This window comes from Heterocephalus glaber, unplaced genomic scaffold, assembly GCF_053883595.1.
Source record: "Heterocephalus glaber isolate CG9 unplaced genomic scaffold, H.glaber_assembly_v1.0 deba00001744, whole genome shotgun sequence".
Lineage (NCBI taxonomy): Eukaryota > Metazoa > Chordata > Mammalia > Rodentia > Bathyergidae > Heterocephalus > Heterocephalus glaber.
The window spans coordinates 4,352,000-4,371,811 of NW_028258450.1; the positions used below are offsets into that span (position 1 = coordinate 4,352,000).

The window sequence follows — 19,812 nt, forward strand, 5'->3', positions numbered from 1 at the left end:
GTGTAACAGAACATAAAACTACAGTACATACTATATTGTAAATACAATCAGCAAAAATTGTAGTACTGAATAAACTGTGCTGTACAAAGAAAGGCATTGTGACTTTATAAATAAGATGTGTAAAACTGTTCAAAAAGGATGATATACCTTGCTTCTCCTTTTTACTATCATCTTTGTGTACAGTGTTGCACATCTTGTTTATAGAGCATGTAAAGGTATGAATTCCCTGTGATAAATATTATCATTAATTATATCTAAAATGCACCAATAACATTTTAAAAATGGATAGGTCATAATTCTGAGTGGTGTGTCATAAATCCAAAAAGTGTGCTGCAGTCATTAAACAGGGAGGACATTGAATAAGGAATATCTATATTCAGCATGAAATACAAGAAGAGACTAATCTATGCTGTCAGAATCCAAGTAGTACTTACTTAGAATAGAGGGTACAAGGAAAGGAACTAGATGTGATCTGTTTATTACTGTAAATCTGGGCTTAAATATCTTCTGAGCTCTGCATATAGATGTGTTTAAAAAGGGGTTCATTAGCCCTGAATTTACATATGCTCACCACATTCCAGATTGAGGACACCAGGATGGGGCATTTCTGGGAACATGTAACTGTTCCTGAAAGTTTTTAACCATTATCATAAACCTGTGATCACTTGGATTCCAGAAAAATTGGAGCTTCACATAACTGAGACTACCACAGCCAGGAACAATCATTTTCAGGGACAAAAGCATCTCTCAGCCATAATAATTCCAGAACTATGACACCAAACTGAGACAATGATCAAGCAGACACTAGCCCAGAAACTAATTCTTCAAAGCTGGCCTCCTGCCTTTGTGAGGGAGTCAGCCTGAACTCCTGAGTCAGTGTGTGCCCCCTTCAGGTACCTAAGCTGAAGTCCTTTTCTGTCTTCTAAGTTTTCTATTAAAACTTTTTTCTGTAAATTTATGCTTTAGTTTTAATTTCTATTCTTACTAAAAGCAAAGACCCAATTTAACTGGTGACACTAGGTGACTCAGGCCTAGTTTTATAATCTTGGTGTATTATGGCATTACCCTGAATTTTTCATTGATTTTCCAATCAATTGATTTTAGGATTGTAGAGCTAATTATTTTGATTAACTGGTTCAAACTTTTTGGACCAAAGGTGTCAAAATAGAAAAGAAGAAGAGAGGAAAGAAAGAAATGATGTAAATATCTATTTCTGAGAATCCAGTCCCTGACTGTACTGGAAAATAATTGCTCTGAACCTGTCATGGCAACAAGGACCTTTTACTGCCAGCAAATGGTGAAGAGGCAGCTGGTGCCAGGTGGGGCTCCATTGATAATGCTGTCACTCGAATTGCATTGGAATAGCTTCCTTGAGGAGTGCTAGGGTCTAGTTCGTTTATTTCTTCAGGGACTGGAGATATCTCAAGGAAACACAAATCCAATGAGATGGACTGGCTACTGCTTAGCACCACTGCAACCCCATTGTAAAGTCATAAAATAGTCAGTTGCTGAGTAACAACAACCGATAGCAGAATGTGAAAACCAGAAAAGTTCCCTCATATCTGAAGGGAAGCTGAACAGGATTCCAGAAACGACTACCATTGAATGAACTGTAGAAAGCCTAAAGGTTTAACAAAGCCATTTGGATAGGGAAAAGATGACCCATGGTATATATAATATGCCACAATTTTTAAGTATTTTTATCAGTACATGTTTTCAGTACATGATGATTACATTCATTGTGGGGAAATGTTACATGTACAAACACACCTTTATTCTTTTTTATGTTTATTTTGCTTCTCCCCTCACTCCCACCTCCCTCCATTTCTTGTCTTCACTTTTGTCAGGCCTGGCCTAAACAAACATGACAAAGCAGCCTGCTTTTAGCAAAGAGCAGTAGCTTCTCAGTAACTATGACAAATGGACTCGAAACAAGGGTACACAACTGAGCAGACTGTCCTTGGGCATTCAAGTCATAAATATTCCTTATTATTATAGCTTTTTCCCCAAAATCCATATATGTACAGTTTTCCTCCCCTGCTAATTGCTAGAATCTCTCTGATTTTAGTCTGTTCACTGGAATAAACTTTTTTAAAAAAGCCTAAACAAGTGGTTTTTAGGTGCACCATCTATAACATTTTGGAGCCATGACTCAGATGACAGGGTGCTCTCTTTGGAGAGTTCTACATCCTATCTAAGGCACCACTTAACCCACTCATCAACATTGGTTTTCTGATTTTGCTTCAGCACTCCAGGCAAGCTACTCGGCTCCATTCCATAGGCATTGGACCAGATAAGGCCTTTTTTTCTACCCCCGAGCCACCTCAGGCCTGTGTTCCCACTCTCCATGCCTTTTGCAATCTCTGTGACTTTAAGATCTCTCTCTCTCTCTCTCTCTCTCCCTCCCCCTTCCCTCTCTCCCTCCCTCTCCTCTTTCTTCTCCGTGCTGTAATTTTAAGAGACACCCCACACATGCTGCCAGCAGCTGTGCTGCAGCTCTCAGAAAAACTGCCACTGCTCTGTAGTTCCAGCCTCCCTTTTCCTTCCGTATTCACTTTGTCTATCCTCACCCTCCAGGACAGAGACAGGTTTGTCTGCATTTCTGTGCCATTTTAAACCTAGCGCTGGTCCCAGAGACCCCAGGAAAGGAACTGCCTTTTCCCTTTGCTAGTGAGCCAATCATAGTGACAGTGGCTTCTACACAGCATCAGTCACTGGAGGAGATCTCCTCCTGTTAACCCTGTTGCTGTCCCATCACATCAGATGTGACAAAACCTGTCTTCTGTCCTAATGGAGAATTGTTCTTCTATTGCTCTTTCTTCCCCTTTACAATGCTTAGTAAACAATTGGAAAACTCTCTAACTACACCTGATCTGAGGCCTAAACCTCTGACATTCTTCGGTAAAACTGTATGGTCACAATATAAACTAGAAAATAGTGCTCAGTGGACAAAAAATGGCACTTTTGTTTCTCCATCCTGTGAGACTTAGACAGCTATTTCCAGAGACAAAACAAATGGTTTGAAGCTCCCTACGGTTTGAAGTTCCCCATGTTCAGGCATTGTTTACACTTCACAACATTCCCACTTTGTGCTCTTCCTGTGAACCTTATCAGATCCTTCTCTCTTTTCCATCTAAACCACCTCTACCTAAAAAGGACTCCTCCCTAAAAACATCCAATGACCTCCCTGTTCCCCAGTGGTTCTCAGCACCTCCTCCTACAACTGCAGTCACTGCTTTCCCACCCTCTCCAGAGCCTCCTGCTGTGGCAGCAGGGACTGCTGCTCCCCGTGCCCCAGAGACTCACACCATCTACCTCTCCCTCCCTCTCTGAGCCTCCTGCTGTAACTACAGAGACCATTGCTCCTTCTTGCCCAGAGCCTCCCATCATCTCTGCTGCCTTTCTCTCCCTTTCCAAGATTCCTGTCACTGCTACACTCCCTGCCAAAGCCCCCATTTCCCCATCATTGCCCTCTGCACCTGACCCTCCTCTGTATGCTATGCCCAATCCGAGCCTACACCATACCTGGTCCAGACTACAATTTAGAGCCCATTCCCTACCCCTTGGTCTCCAATTCCCATTTCAACAGATGGCAGGAGCAGAAGAGACTTTTCGGGTCCATGTTCCCTTCTCCCTGTCCAATCTCTCTCAGATCAATAATCATTTAGACTCATTTTTCACAGACTCTACAAGTTACATTCAAGTCTCAATATCTCACTCAATCTTATGACTTAACCTGGGAGGATATGAACATTATCCATTCCACATCCCTTTCCCCTGAAGAGTGAGACTGTTTGTTCCCTGGCGCAGGCTCAAGCAGATGACCACAGTGGCCTGGAGCCTAATCGTCAGGAGGGTAATGTGGCTGCTCTACGAGCCAACTCAAATTGGGATTTCTACAGGCTCTATGAGGAAGAACAGTCCCCAGGTCATAAAAGTCAAAAATCATATGATTACTTGTTTAGTTCAGAGGGTACAAAAGGAAGCACACAGGGCAGTTACTTAGGACAAACTTAAAGAAACTACTCAGACAAAGCATGAAAATCCTGCTCAATTCATGTCCCTGTTAGCTGCCACCCTCAGGTGTTATATAGCCCTAGATCTCCTCACCCTCTACTCTTCTCACAACTTTCAGGGAATGTATTTGCATACCACCTCTCACCTGTTGGCTCTGCTCCTCACCTAATTCAACTCTAGGCACTGTTCATGGAGACTCCTACAGTTACAATTCCCCTGGGCCTCAACTGTAATCCAGCTGCTCACTTTATCAACCCATTACCCCTTTCCAAAAAGTCCGAATCACACTATTGCATGTCTCTGATGCCCCTCACAACCTCCCACTTTCCTCACATTTTCACCCTTCCCCTTTTCAATCCCAATCACACCTGATTATCGACAGGAGTTCTTACAAGCCTCCTCTGTCAGGGCACGATATGTTATTGTCTCCCAAGACTCTATTATAGAAGCTACAGCTCTTCCACCCTCCACTACCTCCCAGCAGGCTGAACTATCTGCTCTGGCCCATGCTTTTATACTAGCTAAGGGCTTACAAGTTAACATCTATACAGACACAAATTATTAATTTCATCTATTACATAATCACGCTGCCATGGTTATGGGTTCCTCAGGGGGTTCCTCACCTCAAGAGGTTCTTCAATAATTAATGCCTGACTCATTAAAGCCCTTCTTCAGACCACTCTCCTACCTACATGGGCTGCTGTGCTTCACTTCAGGGTACACCAGATACTTTCAGACCCCACAATTGCCAGGAATGCCTTTGCAAATAAAACTGCCAAGGAACATGCTAATTGCTCCCTCCAGGCCTCCAACGGTCAACATGTTTCCCTTTCTAGCTTCACTCTGGCTTATTCTCCTTCTGAGCACCAACAATATCAGGACCTTCCCACAAAAGGTGGATGGATCCTAAATCAAGAAATTCATCCTCCCTGTGTCCCAGGCCTCACGCCATTCTTTCCTCCTTTTATGACAATTATGATGCAGGTTGCAAATCCCTAACTCATCTGCTTGAGCCTCTGATCTGTTTCCCTCCTGGAAGATCCTCTTTAGAACTATTACTGCTCAATGTTTGTTTGCCAGGTAACCTCACCTAAGGTCTCCCTGAGGCCCGCTTGTTCCCCTACACATAAAGTGTGAGGTTTTTCCCCAACTCAGAACTAAAGGTTGATTTTACTCACATGCCATGAGTTAGAAACTTAAAATACCTCCCCTCCCGGTGTGGGACCTTCACGGGGTGGATAGAAGCTTTTCTTCCAGGCTGAGAAAAGGCTTCTGCAGTTGTTAACTCCCTCCTAACTGATATCATCACCCAGTTTGGCCTTCATAGCTACATTCAATCAGACAATGGCCCAGCTTTCATTAGCCAGATCACCCAAGAGGTGTCCAAGTTACTTGGTATACAATGAAACCTTCCTACCCCATACCAGCCTCAGTCTCCTGGGAAGGTTGAATGGGCTAATGGCCACTTTAAGGCCCATATTACCAACCTCACATGTCAGCTCTGTAAATATTGGTTTTCCCGCTACCCATTACTCTCCCCTTTGCATCAGAGCCATGCCCAGAGAACCTTCAGGGCACATTTCATTTGAGCATTTATATAGACTCACATTTTTACTTGGGCCACATTTCAATCAGACACCTAACCCCATTGGAGACTATCTCCCTGTCCTACAACAAATCTGAGAAGATGTAAGGCATGCTGCTAACCTTCTCCTGTCTTTTCCTGATATGCAGCCTCATGAAGATTATCTGGCTAATAAATGGATTATAATAAAAAAAAATTAAGACCTCAGTCTCTATACCCTAAACGGAAAGGACATTTTTGGCTACTTACAGCACACCCATGACTGTGCATCTCCAGGATCCTCCTCAATGGGTTCATCAGTCTTGAGTGAAGCTCTGCACAGCTGACAATCTGCCTGACCTGTCCTTGTGAAATAGCAAGTAATCTCTCCTACTTCCATCAAGCTGACTCAAATTCTGGAAGATATATAAATGTCTTGCTTTTGTGTGTCTTGCCATTTTATTCACTTTCTCTGTTCAGTCTGCCTTGACCTTACTTGGTTTGACTGCTAAACTTACACTTTAGAGTCCTATATCTTAAGTGGTAAGAGATCATTGTTTTTTGTGGTTGTTGTTGTTGCTGTTGCTGTTTTTGAGGATCATTGTTTTCAGGACACTCTATGAGACTTTTACCCAGAAAAGGTTGAGTGTTTTTCCTTCCCTCTCCCTCTCCTGTTCAATAATTGATAGCAAGGACCTTAAGCTTCCTCTGTTTAAAGCTCTGACTCAGTTGTCTTTTCCCTTGGAGATGGAATTACTTCTCACACTCAGGCTGGTTAATCTTACTCCAGGTAAATGTCTCCCCTCCTCCTCACTATGCCCTTTGATCCAGTTAGCCTTCCTCTTCTTTCTCTCTCCAAGGCCCCCTATAGCACCCCAGTGGATCTCCCCACCCCATACTGGTCCCGATTATCTTTACAAAAACCTTACAATTAACTCATTCCCTGCTGAACTGGTGCAATCTGTACTTAACCAAAGCCTGCTAGCTCTATATTTCCATATCTACAGCCACCTATACAGCCATCCCAGCTCCTCCTCAGGTCTGGGCCCTTACCAATCTTACATATCACCCTCAATATGAAATGAAGGGCACCCACCCCAATTCCTCAACAAAATGTCAGTGTCTACTTTCCCCATCAATGACAAAACAAAAATCCCTCACTTAAGATATGCAGTCCAATTCCTCCAATCCTATTTTGCTAATAACACTAAATATAAAGACTCAAGCCCACACATGGCCCTATAGCCATTGATACTACTCTGAACTTCCAAATCCCCATTTGCATTCAGCATAATCTGTCTTCTGGTGTATTACTAGAACATCTACTCCCCCCCCACCATTGTAACTATACATTACTTTTATGGCCTCAAGTAACCACGCCATTTACCAGGTTATTCAGACTGCCCCACTTACTCATTTTGTCTATTTTTCTGGCTCTCCAAAAGTTATAACAACAACATTGTTAAATAAACAGTCAGGATTCTACAATGGCCACCACTTCCCATGCATGACCCCATGCCCAAAGGTCCCTTGTTATTAACCTTCCACTCACTCAGACTGCCTCCTCTTGCCTACCTTTAACCATTCCTCACAATGGGTACTAATACACAGTAAAAGATATTTCCTACATGGGAAAACAGAGCAAGAGACACCAGTCAAATTTCCGGCCAGGGATTCTTCCAGCCCCTAACAGGTGTTTCTCTGGCAAGCATACCGGGTGTTTGAGAAGGAGAAAACAATAAAGCCACCCACCTCTTTAACATCCACAACTAGTTCTGCTTACCCAGCAAAGGTATTTTTTTCCTTTGTAGGACTTCTACTTGCTTGTGCCTTCCCAGTACCTGTGCTGGCACCTGTACACTAATATCACATAAGGAAACCAGAGCCTGCCAGTTTCCATTGTATCCCTCATCGAATGGCATAGAGCCATACACTGAATTCCCCTGCTTATTGGTCAAGGCATCATTGCCACTGCAGGGACTGGCATAACAGGTTTAATTATGTCCCTAATCCATTATCAGGCCCTCTCTCAAGACCTTTCTGACAGCCTCAAAGAAATAGTCAACTCCATTCTCACTTTACAGAACCAGGTAGACTCCCTGGAAGCAGTGGTTTTGCAGAATAGACAAGGTTTGGATCTTTGAACTGCTGAGACATTGGTTATGCATTTTTCTAGGAGAAGAAGGTTGTTTTCATTACAATTACTCAGGCACAGCATGGGCAGCAGCTAAAAAGCTGACAGACAAGTTCTCAAAAATTGAACACTGCCTGTCTAACTCATGGACTGATGTTTCAGGCTGGGCTACATGACTTCTTCCATTTATTGGACCTCTTCATATCATTCTCTGTCTCTTATTTGGGCCATGCTTTCTCAGACTTCTTTCACAATTTTTATAGGATTGTATATAAGCAATCACCAATTAGCATATGCTAATGCTGGTCATCCTTGATATGTTCCTGTCCTCCAAGATTTTTTATCCATGTAGGATGTCCCCATGACCCATTTGTGATGACCCATGCAGCCATGAGAAGCTGTGCTCACTTTCCTGACCCCATCACTTTTCTGTATATAACAGCAAAAAGATGGAAATGTCAGGCCACGCCTCAACAAACAGGACAAAGCAAATAGTCTGCTTTCAGCACACAACAGTAGCTTCTCAGTAAATAGAACAAATGAACTCAAAATGGAGTATATAAGTTCAGTGATTGTCTACACACCTGAGAAGACCATCATTAAGCATCCAAGACATAACCAATCCTTATGATTATAGCACCTTTCTCCAAATCTATGTAAGTATAGTTTTCCTTCCCTGCTAGAATCCTAGCTGCAATAATCTCCAATTTTAGGCCCTGATTTTAGTCTCTGTTCATTGGAATAAACTTTTTTTTCCAAAAGCATATTTAAACAAGTGGTTTCATGTGCACTGTCTATGACAACTTTTACAATACTTCTATACCCCCGATTTCCATTATCTTTCTTGTAATTTGCACTTCATTTATACTTTGGGATCCTCATACAAGAAAAACCATGCAATATTTAAACATATGTCTGATCTATTTCACTTAATTCTCACTTCTGTTCTCAAGGTGCATCCATACTTCTACAAATAAATCAAATTTATCTTCTTTATAGGGACGTGGTACTCCATTGTGCTTAAATCCCGTATTTTCTTTCTTTTATTTGGCTCTATATTTATATTTTGGTTTTCTCATATAAGAGAACCATATAGTATTTAAGCCTGTGGGTCTGACGTATTTCACTTAGCAATAGGTTCTAAGGTATATAACTTTCCCTACAAATGTAAAATACCACAACTTTTATATCTAATTTCCAAAGAGATCTGACATTTTTCCAAAGTCTTAAAAAAGGAGAATACACACACATACACAGGGAGAAGTGATGACTCAGTCTAGAATTGAATGAAATGAAATGGTCTTGGTGCTGTGGATAATGATTTCAAAGCTATTTCCAAATAAACAGCAGCACAATTCATAATAAGTAAATAATGGAATAAGCATATATATCCATCAACTGATGGGTGGATAAATAAAATGTAATATATATACAATGGAGTACTACTCTTCTATAAAGAAGGGTAAAGTCGAGTCATTTGTTGGAAAGTGGATGCACAATGAGACTATAATGTTAAGTGAAATAAATCAGACACACAAGCTTAAATGTACATGATTTATCACATATGAGAAACCTAAAATAAAAATATAAAGCAAAATAAAGGATAGATGATAGGAAACAGGGAGATAGAACTACAGTATTGTGAAAGGTTAAAGGCCATAAATATGTACCATCAGTTCTCTCAGAGGAAATATTTTCTAGCACTTCATCCTAGTCATCAGCACAAAATCAAGGCCTTATTTTTCTTCAAGCATCAATTCCAAGTGTTTCCTTCCTAACCTATTAGATTTGAACTCTGTTCTATCCTCCCTGATCATCTTAATTCCAAGAACACTGTTTCTATTTTCTAACGTTTCAATCACTTGTCAATAATAATAAATTCTTATTTCTCTCTTAATGCATTTGTGAGGCATCTCTCCTCTGAAATAGAAGAGAAAGGCACATGGGGGCAGCTCTGCAGAGAAAGGTTTGGTGAAAGGGGACCCATACTTCATTATACCTAGCATTTTACCTTACCTTTATCACAGCAATAATGTATCTCTACATTGATCTTACTGGCCATGTAGGTTTATAACTTTAGGTTTTTTTGATCACTGCTGGCCAAATCAAAAGACTTCATATATTTTGGTAAAATGGAAAAAGAATTTATTCAAAACTAGCTCCTGAGACATAGAGAGGTCTATTTGCCTCAAATCAACATCTCACCCTGTAGAGGTGGGTAGGGGTCTTTTACAGTAAGAAAAAGAGTGAAGGGAGCACGAGAGATAACACAGATCTCTACACTTGTTTTATTGCTTCCAGGCATCTACAGTTCATTCTCTCCTTTCTTGTGGAAAGGAAACTGGGTTCTAGCCTCCTGGTCTGGCATATCCCACAAATATATGATCTACTGATTCCAGGGTTAGCTAAGAAATCATCTAGGCTTCTCTCATTTCCAAGTGGGCTTCTATCATCTTAATAGAAAACCCATCTAATGAATAATCTAAACCCATATAGAAGACCACAATGTTTTCATTGGAATATTTGATAAATAAGAACAATTTTCCTATTCATTTCTGGGCTGGATCAGTGGGTGAGCACCTGTGTATCAAAATATTAGCTGGTCCAGAGGTGGTGAGTGGCTTCCGGCGGCGTGGTCCGAGAATACGGGGACCGCAGGGTGCTGGAGCCCGGAGGGTCTGTGGTGGCAGCCGTAACTAGGCAGTGGGAGGAAAGGCCTGCCTTCGTCCTGCGCGGGTGTAGAACTTCAGTCTGGCTCCACCGCAGAGCCATCTCGCTGCCTCTCCCTGGCTTTCCCCACTCCCTGAGATTTTCTTTTTTTTTTTTCCATTAAATTTATTGGTAAATTTTAGGCATAAAATACACTTGCATACATCATTGGAATCTTGTACCTTTACATGAGTATCTTGGTTCTTATTTTTCTTTCCCCTTCCCCTGCCCTCCCTTCACCCCCTCCACCCTTCCCTATTTGCAAAGACTTTGTTTCCGTTTTTTTTCCTTTTCTCATATTTTTTCTTTTCCCTTCTTTCCTTTCTCCTACCCCTCCCACTTCCCCTGCTCCTTTAGACCTCTTCTTCCTATTACACAATATCAATTATACATTTTTGAAATTACCATATCAAGATTTAGACTACATTACCACAGATTTTACAGAATTTAAAAGGATATAGAAAGCATATTACAAAATTCTTTTTTGAAATACATTTGACAACTTCTAAGAAGTACCTTGGAAGACAAATTAATGAAACTGACTCTAGAGGAAATATAAAATTTGAATAGCACCTATTAAAGAAAGTATATTCCTAGTTTGAAAACCTACCTATATGCCAACAACAGGCTCATATACATTTTAACTGATGAATTATATCAAACATTTAAGGCAGAAGAAAGAAGGAACACTTTTCCCCTCATTTTAGGAAATCAACATTGTGCTAATACTAAAACTGGATAAAGATAATAGAAGAAAAAAGTATGAACATAGATAAAAATTTGTTTAACAAAACAAACTATTAGAAGTCAGACCTGGCAGTGTGTAGAAAGTGGTTTTATCATAGGGATGACAGTGTTGGTTCAGCATTGAAAGATCCACCCCCATAAGTCAACGTATGAACATATGAATGGAAAAGATACAATGCTTTCCCCTAAGGTGGAGAACAAGGGAAGATAGGCCTACTCTTCATCCATCCATTAAACTTTGGAACATAGGCCCAAACCACAATAGTCTGGCAATAAAAAGAAATAATTAGCATACGATTGGCAAGGTAGAAGCAAAATCTTTATATGCAGATGAAATGATCATCTACAGAGAAAATACTAAGAAATCTCTAGGAGCCCCTAGAACTTATATTTGAATTTAGCAGGATTAGAAAACACAAGGTATATATAAAAATTCAGGTCTATGTATACTTGCTACAATTGGATATGGAAGAATTGGATATGGAAATTTAAAAGTTATGTAGGAGTACAAAGGACCTAGAGAAGTGAAAAGAAAAAAAACAGTGTTGGAAGACATTTAGTAACCTAATTTTAAGACTTCCTCTAAAGCTACAGTAATCAAGGCAGTGTTGGTGTAAGGAAAGACATACAGATCAATGGAATAAAACAGAGAATCTAGAAATAGAACCACACATACATGGTCCACTAAATTTTGAAAGATTATTTAATATTAACATTTCATAGAACATAAACTCAATTCAAGAGCAGAGGAAAAGATAGTGTTTTCAGCAAATGGTACTAGAACACCTGGTATCTGTATGTAAAAAAATTAACCTCAACCCCTTATTTCCATACATAAAAATAACTTGAAAGGATCTATGAAGCTAAATATGAAGGACTAAAAGTATAAAACTTTAAGGAGAAATTATAAGGGAAAAGGTTCATGAATTTAGGGTAGGCAATAATTTCCTAGGATACACAAAACATGATGTATAAAAGCAAGAAATTGATATATGAGATTCCATCAAAATTTAGAACTTTAAATGACATCATTAAGAAAATGAAAAGTAATCCTTAAACACACCATATTTACAATACATAGACCCTAAGACCAGAATATATAAAGAGCTCTTACAGCTCATTAATAGACAACCCTATTAAAAAGTAGACACAAGAATATGATAAATAGCCGGTACAGATATGTATTGACTTTTCATTGTCATGACCTTTTCTTTTTGTTGGATTCTCCCCCTTTGCATTTACTTTCTTGTTGCATCCACAGAATTAATTCTGCTGGGCTTCCTGGGGTTGTGATCCTCACTGTCTGTTCCTAGGATATTGTCTAAAATTTTTTGGAGTGCTGGTCTGGTATTCATGAATTCCTAAGGTGCTCTTTGTCATGAAAGTATCTTATTTCTCCATCAATTTTGAAAGATAGTTTTGCAGGGTACATCAATCTGGGTTGGAGGCTGTTTTCTTTTAGGGCTTGAAATACATTGCTCCAAGCTCTTCTTGCATTGAGGGTTTACATTGAGAAGTCTGCTGTGATTCTGATGGGCTTTTATATGTGATTTGTTTCTTTTCTCTAACTGCTTGTAGATCTTTGTTCTTCTGTTGGATTTCTGGAATCTTAAGTATTATATGCCTATGTGTAGATTTTTTTGATCAAGGCCTATGTGCCTCACTTATCTGTATGTCTAGTTCTTTTCCCTGCTTGGGAATTTTTCTGCCATTACTTCTTTGAACATATTTTTTGTGTCATCTGCACTCTCTCCCGCTTCTTCATTGACTCTAATCGGTCTTATGTTATTCTTCTTTGCATCGTCTAGCAGCTGCTGGATTGATTTCTCATGGTCCCTTACAATTTTAAAGCAACTTTTCTTTTCCTGGTCACGAATTGCAATCTTATCTTCTATGTCTGAAATTCTGTCCTCACATTGGCTCATTCTGCTGCATAAACTTTCAATGGAGTTTTTAATCTCCTGGAAATCTGTTTGTATCTGTTTTATGGATTCCATTTGTTTTCTATGTTGGGATCCTATCATGTTCCTCAGTTGCTATATTTTTTATCTGTGTCTTCTCTAGATTTATTAATCATGTCTTGTACTATGGGCACAATCTCTGCTGTTATCTGAGAAATTATTTCTGATTTAACTTTTTCCAGATCCTATTTGGTTGCCAGTTCAGGGAGTCCGGGTGGTTGCATATCAGAGTGTTCCATATCATTGCCTTTTAGGGTTGCTTTTGGTGACCTGGAAGTCTGATTTTGAGGCTTGTTTATGTGTCTTCTCATTTTGATGGGGGTGGGGGTTGTTGCTGGCTCCCATGTGGCTTACCTCCTGTGCACTGAGGGAGGTGGTACGGCAGCCTGGAAGCCTCCTCCTGGGCACTGGAAGCAGCTCACCTCCCAAGATTCTTTTGACCATGGATCCCGCTGGGTGGGAGTAGGAAGAGGGACTTTATTAGGGATCTTGGAAACATTGCCAAAATGTCTGACATTCAAGAAGCTAATAACAAGCTTCTGGATGTGAACCTTCATGAGAACCAGAGATCTGTACCAGTGACAGAAGAAAGTGGCACCAGAAACGAGTCTGAGCATCATCACATCACTATTGGGGCCACTGTCCCCACTGGCTTTGAGCAAACAGCTGCAGGTGAAATCAGAGAGAAATTGGGATCACCATGCAAAATCAGCAAAGATTGGAGCAAGATATATTTTGACATTTCAATGGAAAGTCTGGCACAGGTTCACTGTCTGCAATCAGTTGATAACTTATTTGTGGTTATTGAGGAGTTTAAAGATTTCCAGTTCAAAAAAACTAAGCCAGAAGCTCTGAAAGATTTTGAAGACTTGGCTGCAAAACTCCCATGATCAGATCCTTTAAAAGTATGGGAATTTAACAACTGTTTCAAGAAGAAAAAAATAAAGTGCAAAAAGATGAGTCAGAATTCAAATAAACAGAGAATTGATAACAGACAAGGAGACAAATTAGATGAGAGATATACTAGAGGGTTTACTGACAATGCTGTAGATTCACATATCTTAGACTATTATGAAAATCCAGCCATCAAAGAAGAGATATCAACATTAGTAGGTGATGACCTGGCATCTTCCAAAGATGAGACTGATGAACATTCAAAAGAAGAAACTGAGCCTCAGGTGCTAAAGTTTAGAGTCACATGCAACAGGGCAGGAGAGAAACATTGCTTTACCTCAAATGAGGCTGCAAGAGACTTTGGGGGTGCTGTTCAAGATCATTTCAAGTGGAGGCTGACAAGACCAACTTTGATGTGGAGGTTCTCTTGAATATCCATGATAATGAAATGGTTGTAGGTATTGCATTGACTAAGGAGAGTCTCCACTGCAGAAATATTACATGACCAACAACTCTTAGATCAACTCTTGCTTATGGTATGTTCAGGCTCTGTGCATCTCAACCTATTGATATAACAGTTGATCCAATGTGTGGAACAGGGGCAATACCAACAGAGGGGTCTACTGAATGGTCTAACTGTTATCATATTACTGGTGATAATAGTCCACTGGCTGTAAAAAGAGCAGCCAATAATATCTCATCTTTATTGACCAAGAGCCAAGTTAAAGAAAGCAAATCCTCCTGGGGCTTGCCCATTGATGCTGTTCAGAGGGATAGCTGCAATCTTCTGCTGAGAACTGGCTCTGTGGATATCATTGCAGCAGATATGCCATTTGGAAAAAGGATGGGCTCCAAAAAGAGAAACTGGAATCTTTATCTAGCTTGCCTGAGGGAGATGAGCCATGTCTGTAGACCTGGGACAGGCAGAGCCATATGCCTTACCCAGGACAAGAAGTGCTTTGCCAAGGCATTATCTGGAATGGCACATGTATGGCAAAAGGTGCATATGGTCTGGGTAAATATTGGGGATCTTCATGCTGTAGTTTATTTTCTGAAATGAACACCTCAAGCTTTTGTTCATTCTTCAGACCAAGATGGAGAAAGAGGGACACCTTGGTAATACAAAGAATGATGATTCCTACTTCCCAACACTGGAAATGTCACCACAAAGAGAGAAAAATATTAACAGAAATGCGGTCTGCAGTATTTTAACCAGTCTGAAACTCTTCACCTAGTGTAGCAAAAAATGTGACTACAATATGATGAAATTTAAAGATTTAAGAAGCAGAGCCTTTCAGAGACTTCCTGGGAACTGTTTTGAGGGGCTGGCTTGCAATTAGTATTTTTCTTTTTCTTTTTCTTTTTTCCATACTAGGGATTCTACACAGGACCTTGGCAAATGAGCTTTCTCTCCAGACCTTTATTCTGCAGTACTGAGATTATACCCCAGCCCTTTCTATTCTTTATTGTTTGTTTGTTTGTTTGTTGTTTTTTGAGGCAAAGTCTTGCTGTGTAGTTCAGGCTGGCCTTGAACTCACTATGTAGCCCAGGCTTGCTTCAAACTTGTAGCTATTCTCATGTCTTAGCCTCCCAAGAGCTGGGATTACAGGCATATGCCGCCACACCTGGCTTTATTTTTATGTTTTGAGAACATGCCTTTCCAAGTTGCCAAGGCTGGGCTTGAACTTGTGATCCTCCAGCCTCAGCCTTCAAGTTAGTAATTTCTTTAAAATGCTTTGCAGATGATTATTGAAAATACTCTGAGGTCTAATTTTAGAACATTTTATTTTCAGACTTTATGGCCTGTTCTCTGTTGTGTCAAGTAGAAAGCCACCTTGGCCTATATAAAAGGCAGGGAACATAATCATAAGATCTTAGGATACTTCCTATTGCCCATGAAGCTTTGCTCTTCAAGTTCTCTTTATCCCACCCTCAAAAAATAATGCATAATTACATTTTGTGATAGTGTCTGCCCAGGACAAGATGAAATTTCACAAGGTCTACAGAAAAACAAAAATAGGCATCTCTTATTCAGATTAATACACAGATCAAAAATTGGACTAAGACTTATGAAAGGGATTATAAAGTTATTACTAGTACATGACATTTCTATTTGTAAAGAATAACAGAAACAGGGCTGGGGAATTAGTTCAGTGGTTCTGCCCCCTGCCTTGCAATCTCAGTCCTGAGTTCAATCCCCAGTACCAAAAAAAAAAAAAAAAAAAAAAAAAAAGAACAGCAGAAACATTGGTAGATGAGGTGTGGGACCAATAAGCCAAGTAGATTTTTTTTTCTTTCACTACACAAAAGCATGTGTTGCTTTCAAAATCCAAACAAGAACCTGTCAGATATGTTTTTGTTGGTGGTGGTCAAAGATGAGAGAAAAAACTGATGTATCTTTGAATGAAAACTTAATTTGGGGAAAAATGAGCTGCTTATACAGGAATCTGACTGATTCAGTTGCTGGCCATTTTATACATCTGGTGGGGGAGACCAATAATCAGGCCATGTCTAATATACTTCAATAAATAGTTGAATTTATCCAAGCAGAATCCCAGCAATGTACATGTGCTTTAGACAGACACAATAATGAACACCATAAGATGAAATTATAACATTTTACTAAACGGTTCATCATTTCATTATTTTTATTTCATTCCTTAATACTGCTAGGAGTATTGTAATCATAGTTGTAATAGTATTGTAATCCATAATAATTATGGAAAGCTGACATTCTCAACAATTTCATAAAGTATGCAATCAGTTATTCCACATATTAAAGTATTGAGTGAGAAAACTATGTACCTCACTCATTCAACACTAGGTGAAGGCTGAGATATTGGATGACATGGTGAACATTACCAGAATGATTCAGTGTGCAATGCATGCCCTGTGTTATTTGAAATCCTAAATATTTAACATGCTGTAAACAAATCTGGGCTTTCTTCCATGATTCCTTATATACAGTTCCTTTCCAGCACCGCTCTTGGGTTGGGCTGCATAACACTAAATCATCCACATACTGCAGCAGAACACAGCTATATTGTTCCATGGGGGGCAAACAAGTCCTTGGCTAGCGCTTCCCCAAAAAGCATGGGTGAGTTTTTAAATCCTTGTGGCAGTCTGGTCCAAGTAGACTGAGTCTTTTTCCCATCATTTGGGTCCTGCCATTCAAATGCAAAGATGGGTTGACTAAGGGGAGCAATGCGAAGGCAAAAGAAGGCATCTTTTAAGTCCAAACAAGTAAACCATCCTGCCTCTGAGGGTAATAGACCCAGAAAAGTACAAGGATCAGGGACCACTGGGTGCAGTGTTACTGTTCTGTCATTTACAGCCCGTAGATCTTGCACTGGCCTATAGTCCCCATCAAGTTTTTGAACTGGCAGCAAAGGGGTGTTCCAAGGTGACTTACATTTTCTTATAAGTCCAAATTCCTTTAATTTCATGATAGGGCCTGATTTCAATTTGAGCTTGCCTGGGACATCAGATATTGTTTTACAGCAATGGGGGCCTAATGGTCTTTTAATTCTATAACTATGGGTGAATGATTCTTAGCTAAGCCTGGGGGCGATTCCAGTGCTCATACTCCAGGAAACAGTTTTTAATTTTTGTGGAGACTGGCAAACATCCTCCACATTGTAACATTATCATTCATCCTCCCGTTTAGTAGTTACCATCCTGATGAGATCTCTTCCTGGGTCTAAATGCAGAGACGCATTTCCTGGTTGGGTGAAAGTTATTGCAGCTGCCAGTTTGGATAATAAATCTCTTCCTAGTAAGGGGATTGGACATTCTGTCATGTACAAGAATTCATGTTTCACTTTATGTCCTCCAATTTCACATGTCATTTTGTAGCAGAACTGGTGCTTTTCTGAAATTCCAGTGGCATCAATCACTTGGATGCGCTTTCTGCTCAGAGGGGTGACTGGTGCTGTTACTACTGAATGTTCTGCCCCACTGTTCACCATTAAGGACATATTTTGGCCCCCATCTTTACATCGACCATGGGCTCATGGGGACCTAGCTACATTGAGCCCGGTCTGTGTCAGTCACTGTCTTCCATCACAGGCAACAATGTGCCAGGATCCTTTTTTTCCTTCAAGTCATGTTTTTTCTTTTCCTTGAGCCTTGGGCACTTATTCTTACAATGTCCTTTTTCATTACAATACGCACACTGGTCAAACTCTAAGTCTTTACACCTAAAGCCTTTCTTTCGCTTTCCCTCTGGTTTCATTCCCTTTCTTTCTCTTTCTCTTTCTTGGCTCCCATAGCCACTGCTCTCCTCTTATCTTGCTCATCTTCCCTCCTTGCTCACTCTCTCTCTCTCACTGACTCTCTGTTCACTTACACTTTCCTAGCTAATTGCAATAATTGCATTATATTCATGCCTTCCCAAGTCTCTTGCTTCTGTATTTTCCTTCCAATATCTGGAGCTGACTGAGTTACAAAGGTCATATTGAGTACCTGATGGTTATCTGGAACAGCAGGGTCAAATGGTGTATACATTCTGTAGACCTCACAAACCCACTCATAAAATTTCTCAGGGGTCTCGTCAGGCTCCTGTTGAGTCTCTGACACTTTAACCATGTTTGTAGGTCTTTTACTTGCAGCTCGTATCCCTGCCAAATGGTCCGTTCAATAATTTCTTAAGCTGTCTTGGTCTACTGGGGTACTGGGATTCCAATCAGGCTGCATATTTACTGAAAAATTCTGTTCATGCCAAGCATCTGGATTTTGCATGTCTCCCACCATTCTAGGGGCATTAATCTTTTTAATTTCTCCTAAAACTCTCTGCATTTTTTAGGGGTTAACAAAGTTCTACAAAGTTTTTTGCAGTCCTCCCAATTAGGAAAATGGGTAGCAAAGATGGAATCAAATAATTGAAGCATTTTGGAGGGGTCTTGGCAGAGAATAAATGACATTTTTCTCTGGATCTACCCTCCTTTTGTCCTTTTTAAAGTCAAATCTCTGTTACATCTTGGTCAGACATATTTGTGCCTTTTTGTGTGTGTGTTCATTTGTGCCTTTTCCCAACAGTTTTTTTTAACTCACTATAAAGGAGGAGGTCATATTGTAACCTGTTGGCTCTAAAACTCTTTGAAGATGACCAATGTACACATATTAGTAACATACTTAGAATTTCACCCTTTGATGACAATCAATGTAAACATATTTAAATTTTTCATAACAAACTTGAAACCAACAGACAAGTGTACATATTTTTTGATAAATCACTGTTGTACATCTTTTGACATACCTAAACCTTCTGGTCTTGTATATCTCTTTTATCTTTCTAACAAGACAAACATTCAAAATTTCTTACATCAAAATTGCATCTCTTTTACTTATAGCTTTTTAATATTTTTTTATCTCACTATAGGCCTTTTGTCATAAATTTGTCTTTAGCTGTTAAAATTTTTAAAGTGTCCTTTTTTTTTGTTCTCAGATTGTTACACTTTAATTTTGGTTGGCTGACAATAGAATGGTAGTGACTTTGAGTTTTTTATCAACAAAGTACAGAAAAGAGCAAGTTAACCCTATAATTACAATTGAAGAAGTTACAATGTACAAGAAATATTTTAAGCACACCAATTAAACATCAATTCAAACTGAAACACAGATACATTTATCAATTAGCTAAAATTTGTAACTTGACTTCTCTTGTCAAATTTCTCTCTTCCTCTGGCTTTGTTTTATGCCCTTCAGAGCTTTCTTAGCTGTTTTAATCCATTACTTATTTTCTCTTTTCAATTCTTTTTTTCAATTTAAGTGCAAGCCCTATTTGA

At 39.7% G+C, this 19,812-nt stretch overlaps 1 protein-coding gene and 1 pseudogene across 5 annotated transcripts in view; one reads left to right on the plus strand and one right to left on the minus strand.

Annotated features, from left to right (window-relative positions):
• Positions 1–19,812, minus strand: part of LOC101704327 (sulfotransferase 2A1) — a 65,841-nt gene that overhangs the window by 44,486 nt on the left and 1,543 nt on the right. The window contains exon 1 of one of the 5 annotated variants that reach the window (XM_013066169.3): positions 7,365–7,464. The exons of the other annotated variants lie outside the window; for them this stretch is intronic. The gene's annotated coding sequence lies outside the window, so the exon portion shown is untranslated. Of the gene's footprint in view, positions 1–7,364; positions 7,465–19,812 lie in introns of those variants that run through there. 5 annotated transcript variants of the gene reach the window in all.
• Positions 13,600–15,249, plus strand: LOC101703954 (tRNA (guanine(6)-N(2))-methyltransferase THUMP3 pseudogene; annotated as a pseudogene).